This window comes from Phalaenopsis equestris, unplaced genomic scaffold, assembly GCF_001263595.1.
Source record: "Phalaenopsis equestris unplaced genomic scaffold, ASM126359v1 Scaffold201778, whole genome shotgun sequence".
NCBI classification, from domain to species: Eukaryota; Viridiplantae; Streptophyta; class Magnoliopsida; order Asparagales; family Orchidaceae; genus Phalaenopsis; species Phalaenopsis equestris.
The window spans coordinates 10,431-18,763 of NW_018221521.1; positions in this window are offsets into that span (position 1 = coordinate 10,431).

Here is an 8,333-nt window from a genome sequence, read left to right on the forward strand (position 1 = left end):
GAGTATTCTTGAGCAACCCCTAAGATGTAATTAACCAAAGGGATACATCCCTTTGAAATTTTCTCTTGACCCAAAAAAAAACACACACACACACGTGAATCTCTTATTGTGAATCTCTTATCCATTCATTTTTTAACCAATCTCATTTTGGACGTAAGTTCTTTGGGCTACCATGTAAAGTTTACCTTACAAAAGTTCTCCACATGCTTTTTCTCATATTTCTTCATTATCGTATATTCTTATTTTTCTGTTTCCTCTCTTCTCCAGATTATTGATATGATCTGGAAAAGAGATTTACCAAGAGATAAAAATTATAAGAAAATAGACATGCTCGCGACTTCTAAAAAAATAAAAGAGAAAAAAGTGATAAAAATAATCTCTCAGGATGTATTTAACTAAACTAACACGTTCCTATGGGAATTTCTCTTAGTCTGAGACTTCGAGTCATTTAACTCGATGTTACTTCATGAAATGAGGAGTCAAGGTGATGTGGATACCACTAGTGAAACTGCCCTTGCTTTATCAAACGATGGTATAACAATTGATATAGATGGTTTTATGACCATGCCCAACTGCGTGATGGTGAAATTTTATTTCCCACAGTTAGTGAGGCCAGTCAGGCAGTTGTCCAGTCATCTGTTGATGAAAGCCTCCACTTGTATTAGGTGGATCAAATGACTGGTCAGAAAACAATCTTATTTTTCTTAAACTTGGGAGATCTATTGTGTTCAGCTCTATGTGAAAATTCATTATTCTTTTAAAGGACTTCGTGCGTATTTTTGACTTGTCAGTATTGAAAGCTAGATAGCCCTCTGCTCTAGAGGCGGCCGAGGAACCTTCTGTTCTAGCCTAAGGTGGAAGTGCACTTGGCCGTCTGTCAGGCCCTGAGGACATTGAAAGGGAGAACAACGATCGGTGTGGATCCCTAACATCAATGGCTTGCTTGATGGATGAAATGATGTCTCCTTCTCTTGGGAGGTTGGCCTTCAGAGGGAGATAGCCAAATTAGTCCCGAAGGAGTTAGTATTTTTCATGTAGATGTGATGAAACTTTTGATGGAGGTTGCGATTCATTGGATAGAGCTGAATAATATTAGGCTAACCAGTTCAAGTATCCAAGACTGACTAGAGGAAGAGAGTATGAAGAAGTTTAAGTTTGGGGAGCATGCATTGTACCAAATACCGAAGCACTGTGAGTTGGGGCCTTTTGTTGCCTTTGATAACTGAAGATCCATCTATGAAATAATTTATATCATAAATTAAATTAAATTTTTATAAATTTTCAAAATTTTACATCATTTTGTTTTCTCAATTTTGCGCTCATTTAATGTAAATTTTCAAGGATTTAGGTAAGGATTCAAGGCTTTTTGAATACCCTTGAAACTTTATATTAAGGATTAAAGGGAACTGCTCTTATACTTTCTCGTATTTCACTCTTTTTTTTTCCTTTCAATCATTTCTTATCTCTCCTTTGAGTTGATTCTCTTCTAAAATACTAATGGCCTCCAAATATTCTCTATAATTATTCGGCTTGGTACCAAACATCGAATGGTCTACACTCACCTCATTCGATGTAAATCTCCTAAAAGAAACTTGTGTATAACACAAACATGATATTCAAGGTGATGGAGCTAGAGGTGAGGGAGATCGACTAATCCAAGGAAGATTTGATCTTCTTCTACCATCGATTTTTGTTGGAACTTCGTTCTCCATTCTACTTGAAAATTCGGCCGATACTCAGCCACCACAAAATCATCAGAGTGCAGATGAAACTGATCTCCATCATCTAATAGCAAAGGATGGAGATCCCGTGGTCCATTGAACTGTTTTCCCATATGATTCTTCAATTTTTTTGCTGGACAGCTACGCTGTATTTGAATGCTGTATTTGAATCGACTCCAAAATTTCACTTGATTTATGTAGAAAATAAGATCAATGATTGGAATTTCGATTCATTAGGGGCTTCTGCAAGAACGGGAGAACTACCACAAGTAAGATTGGAGGATCTTAATAAAATAAGAGAGGAGTTCTGTAGTGGTTCCTATGAAATTCTTTGACTGTCAAGTCTAAAAAATATTGGTCATCTAGTATTTCGATCCCATGACATTGAACCGGGTGTTAAACTTTGCCTAGTTTGGTGCAATAACTTCTGCACTGTTGGTTACTTCTAATGAGGTGGACGAGAAAAGGAAGATTGAAATAGCTGTGTAGTTATTACGGCTGTTAAGGATTAAAGAAAGAAGAATGTTAACGTTTCCCCATCAAGGAGGGAAGTTATCAAAGAAGAATAGGATGACGATTAGGAAGTTAGGATAGCTGAGGTTTTAACTTAATTCATTTATCTCTGATACCAAAGTTTTTCTTCAAAACACTATCACCGTCAAGTTAATTTGATAAAAAAAAATCATCTTTGATGAATTTAGAGGCATCGAGGATCACTTCTAGGAGGAGTCAACCCCAAGCATTTTTAGTTTGGATGATAAAGAATCCTCTGAGCATCCGCTGATCAAAAGAGCTTCCTGGTCATCTTCCTTGGGGTTCATTCCTCTTGTTGAAAGCGAGGAGGCTAGCTGACAGTTTTGATAATTATAAGTTGCACTGACAAAATAAGAGGTGGCAGAAGACCTCAAGAAAATCTGGTTGAAGAGGAGCTCCAGCAGGCATCCACTCTAGATCATTGGTTGGCAGCATTTGCAGAAGAATAGTATCGAAGGAAGACAAGGCTCCGACCTAAGATTCTGACTCTTCTCTCCCCTTAGCTCCCAAAAAGAAGTAGAAGGAATGTATAGATTATTGTATTTCGCTACAAGAAGAAAGACTGAAGTTATTTCTCAACTTGGAATCAAGTTTTACATTAATAAAAATCCTGAGAGACTAGTTCCCCCAAGCCCCAGGACTGGAAGACTATTTGCCGATCATTTTAGATGTGATGTGGTCAAAGAGGCTAAACTAAAGTTTCGAATAATCTTTGGCCTGTAGAACTCTGTAACATGGTTAAGTAATATCAATTGCTTAGACTCACTTGACCCAACACCTCTCCTCCCAATATCATAACATAAAAGACAGGGACTTGAAGGTTTAATCAAAGGCAAAAGAGTTTAAAGCACAAGTGAGATTGGCAAAAAATCTGGCGGTCATGGTAGAGGCTCGGCTAGAGGATGCTAAAGTGATCTTTACGATTGCATCAGAGTGGGTGTCTGCTGTCCAGGAGGAGAATGCTGAGTAATGGACCAGATGACCGTATAAAAGATGCCCAAAGAGTACTTTGATAGACACATTGTGCATTTGGAAAGTGCTATTATAGAGGTAGTTGATAAATTTGTTAAACTTGGAATGGTTGAGCACAAGTACTCTAAAATTGACATGTTCAAAAGACTCTTCAACACTCGTTCAATTTCAGAACATTGAGAGGAATCCAAGGGGGTAATGTGGCAGATGATGAATCATCCAACATTTGACCCTAAGAGTCCTGAACTTAGGATTTATTTTCTTAACTTTCTCTTTGCTTTTGTGTAATTGAACTAATGTAAATGAAATGTTATTATTCAGAAAATAACTTAACTAAATAATTTTATAAATGAAATATGACATTCAATCAATTTTAACTAAGTTAACTTTTGTTTATTTACCTACTTACTAAACTATAATGTCACATTGTTTTTCATTCTCCAGTTAATTTTGAAGTTTTCTCCACCCCGCTCAAGTATTAGGTTTTGTTGCTGGAGTGTTGAGGGTTGATTTTTAATGTGTGAACGGCAATCAGAAATCATGATATCATTTTCAATCATTTTATATATTTGTCAACCTTTTAGAAGACATGTGTTGCATCAACTTTTCTAGGGTGTCAACTCTTAACTTAAGCGGGTCAGAGTTTTAGTTTTTTGGTTGGGCCCAAATTTTTTTTTGTTGCATTACTCCTTGTAAGGGAGTTTTTGTTGGTACTTTCTCAAGGTGATTATCTTGGAACTCTTCACGGAGCTCTATCACTAATAAGCGGTTTATAACCTCATGAATTTTCTGTGCCCAAATATTGAATACTAAAGTTGAGGAGTTTTGCAACCAAATGCTGTAATGCCTCTATCGATTTGCTTTTTAGGGTACACTCCTTCCCTGAGTGTTGCTCAATGCTGGGGACATCAGCCTTTTGGTTTTTCATGGGGTCAGTCACACTCACATTGTTAGCTAATTTTCCTTTTAACAGTGTGCTAAAAATAAAAAAAAAATCACAAGTATTGGAGATAATGAACTCCTTTTTTTCTTGTCGGAATAGTGTGATTGGTTTAAGAAATAATTTTTTTGCGATTATCCCCTCTCCATGTTTGGTGTGTCTTTTTTTGTATTTTTTTAGCTAACAGGCTTCCAGGATAATTTTGTTATCACTAATGAATGGGTTGGTCTATGTATGATGATGTTTTATGTCTGATTGCTCTCATGTTGTTGGGTTACCATTCTTCAAAACTAGGTCGTGAGGAGTCATTGACTTCTCTCAGACATTCCAATTGTAGCATCGAGTAGTCCTCTTTGTTTTTTACTACAAAAGTGTTGTGATGGCTTGATTATATTTTAGTAGGTTAAGAGAGAGAACCATTCCTTAATCATTCACTTCCTGCCATTTAACAAGTTTCATATCATCGAGTGAGGTGGTTTTGAAGACACTCTAGCTATGGTAGCTATACTCAACTAGCAACATTTCTTTTATTCCATAGGAAAGTGTGTAAGGAGTTTTTCTGATCACTGATGATAATATCATTCGGACAGCCCAAAGGACAGACAAAAGTAAGTCCAACTAATTGCCTTTGTCCCTTTGAACTTCTTTCTTAATAGATTTAAGCTTATCTTGTTGGCAGCCTCTACTTGTCCATTCGTCTGAGGATGATGTACAAATGCATAATTCAGGTTTACTCCCTTACTTTGGAAAAAATATTTTACCCTCTAATCAATGAATTTTGTTCCATTGTCAGTGATAAGAAGCAGAGATAAGACATACTAAGAAATGATGTCTTTCCAGATGAAGTTCTGGACAATTTTTGTGGAAATTTGGGCAAGGGACTTTGATTTTATTCATTTTTAAAACTATAAAAAAAAATAAAAGTAATTTGTGCTAGCACTTTGAAGGAGAATCATCGTGATGATCTCGAATCCACAGATGATGAAAGACCAGAGACTGACAATTAGCTGAACATGTGGACCGGTTGGTACTATAATGAAGCATACTTTTGCACTACTCATAGCTCATAGAAACACCTATGCTTCTTTCATGAGGGTTGGACAAATGCAGTCTTCCATCTGAAGATGATGTGCATTGGTCTTTTCTCTGGATTGACTCCTACATTCTCTAGAGTGCAATTTTATAGAGGATTTCTTCCTCCTTTTTTTCCTTAATGCATCATGAGAGTAGTGAAGTGCCTGACCTTTAGAAGTTTTTGTCTTCAATCATGAGATTTTATACGACTTTAAAATTGAAAATCCTTAGATCCATTATTCACTCAGGGATCTTTTCAATTTCTAGATTTTTGTTGTAAGGATCCATCCAACTCTTGGTGCTCTTAAGCTCTACCTCCATCACCTCTAGTTCCATAATGGCTGGCCAGAGAAGCCTCTTCAATGTGCCCTCTCTAAAGAAAGTGTTTTTTTAATAAATTTTGCAATATTACTTTCTTCCTAACCATTGTGCTCGATTTTGATGTTTGCAAACTTCCTTATCTCCTCCTTTATCTTGTTCAAGTGGTTAACCATTACTTTGTCTCTAACTTTGAATTATTGGTTGACTTGATTTACCAAAAATTGTGAATCTAACTTTTCTAAAAGATGTCAAACTCCTAACTCAAAATTTAGGCATAGATCAACTATTAACACATAATATTCTGTCAAGTTGTTAGTCAATTTGAACTCAATGACAACCAAATGATAATAATGTTCCTCGATTGAACTACTTAGTTCTAGTTTGACTTCTTTTCTCACTTAACTAAAGGCTCCACTAATGTGTAACATTTATGTTTAAATACTAAGGTAATTATCTTGCTTGGTTCACTATTTTAAGAGAATCTGTTAGAAAGTCTACTACAACTTGAGATTTAGTCACTATTTCGAGAATGTAGGTGATGTGCATTTATTGAGTTCCATGGATTACTTTAGAATCTGATAAAAATATTACAGCAGAGTGAGCATGGATTTAGTTAGTGATGACCCTAATAAGGTGAGGTTGAAAATATGACTAGTGTCTGTAAGCAATAAAAATTAGAGAAAATGTTAGCTTTTCATGATAGGGTACTTGACCTCAGTGCCTCTGAGAACCCAATCGGTGTAGTAGATTTGGAATTGCTTTCTGAGCTCCTCTCAGACCAAGATAGAGGCCTTAGGCCCACTCTTAAATGTAGAGAGAGTTCTTCCTTAAAAATTGGCTTTGTAGAAGCAATGGTGAGGCTTGTTATTTTCTTATGCTTTGGAATGCTTGTTCACACTCCGTTCACCAATTACAGCTCTTAGATTTTCATAGTACTTTGTAGAACATTGCACATTTATCACTGACTTTAAGGTGAATCGGCTGAGTGTTGCTAACTGACTGGTTGCTTTAGCACTTTCTTGGCAATTTGAGGAGAAGGCATATTCATAAGCACTGGCACTTTCTTCTAGTTGGCCTTTCTTCCTTGAGTTATTAGGATGTATTCGACAAATTTGCCGGCCAAAACATTGAATGTACATTCCAGTGGATTGAGTTTCATGTAATAATTTTTAAGCATTTAAAATATTTTTTTAGACCATTTATATGTTGTTCAGCTGACCGACTTTTACCTAGGATATTATCGACACAAACTTCAATATTTATCCAATATTTATTTGAAAATATTACATTCATTGATTGCTCGCAGGTAGCCCAAACATTCTTTAGCCCAAATGAAAATACATTATAACACTAAATACATTCGCTCGTGATGAATGTAGTCTTTTATGTGTCAGTTGGATGCATTCTAATCAAATGATAACAAGAGAAAGTGCCACAAAGCTCCTTACTAAATGACTGATTGTTGAATCCACAAGAGCATTGATCCTTCATAGGGGAAGACTTCCTTCAGTCAGATACATTTTTGGTTTGTAAAGTCTATATCTATCCTTCATTTTCCATTCAATTTCAAGATAATGACCACATTACAAACCTAAGTTGGGTTTTATATCTCCCAGATGCAGCCCGCCTCCATGAGCTTCCGTACTTCTTCTTAGATCTACCTAGCCAACTGGCAACCTCATCGTTTAAACTATTGGTTGAGGGAATGAATTAATTATTAGTCGGTGGCATCTTATATTGATTGGGATGTCTGACATTTGAATGACCAACCAAAAAAAATGTTTTGACCCTCCTGGAGGGTCTGGATAAAAAATTATTTATACCTTGCATTAAAATTTTTAGTGATTAGAAAAAAATTACCAGGTTCACTAAGGCAAGCGAGAATCTCAAATGTAGTTTCATCAGTTTCAAAACCCCCTCTAATTAATTCTAGATATCAAATGACACTTGTTCCATGCCATCAACCTTCTGTTGGTAATATGTATGAGACTTCTTCATTTTCCCTGAACTGTGACTATCTCTCCATTCTATGCAAATTTTATCGTAAGGTCGTAGGTGGAGACCATGGCTATGAGTGATCTAAGATCGCATTGTAAGTAGGTGATGCATCAACCACAAAGAAGTCTTACGTGATGGTGAATTATTTGTTAACCTCTCCGTAGGTTGTGGATAGAATAATATATTCATAGGGCTTCCTTTTATTTGCTAGAATAATCATGCAGTGGGTCGATCATTGCCACTAGGTAGTTAACTGATAGATAAATTTTATCGAAGGCCAATTTGAATAGTAGATTTCTTGAATTTCCACTCTTAACAAAATTATTCCACTAACAGTAGTTAATGAATCGTCATCATGATTACTACAATATCATTGTAAAGATTCCTCATCGAGGTAAATTCACGCTAGTAAAGATACTAAGGAGATTAGGCTTTTTCTTCAGAGTTAAAGCAATGCAATGGAGTTCTCAAGTCTTGAGCTTCTTATGATTGTCTTGCCAAATTGAATCTTCTCTCAGGATGGCTGACACTATCCTCGTGATGTGGATAGTATTGGCTGATACACCAAAATGGGTCATGTGGTAGTGTCGACATTATTTTTGGTGTGGGGGTTGCGCGTAAGAAGTTTTCGGTTATCGGAATTGAAATTCCATTGACCGCTTCGGAAGGACGTTTTAAAAATTTTAGTTTTGAAAAAGATGAAGTCAAACTGACCCCATAATTTTCATAGTTTAGATGAAAGAGCACTTTATCTCAAATCCTGTATCTATCCC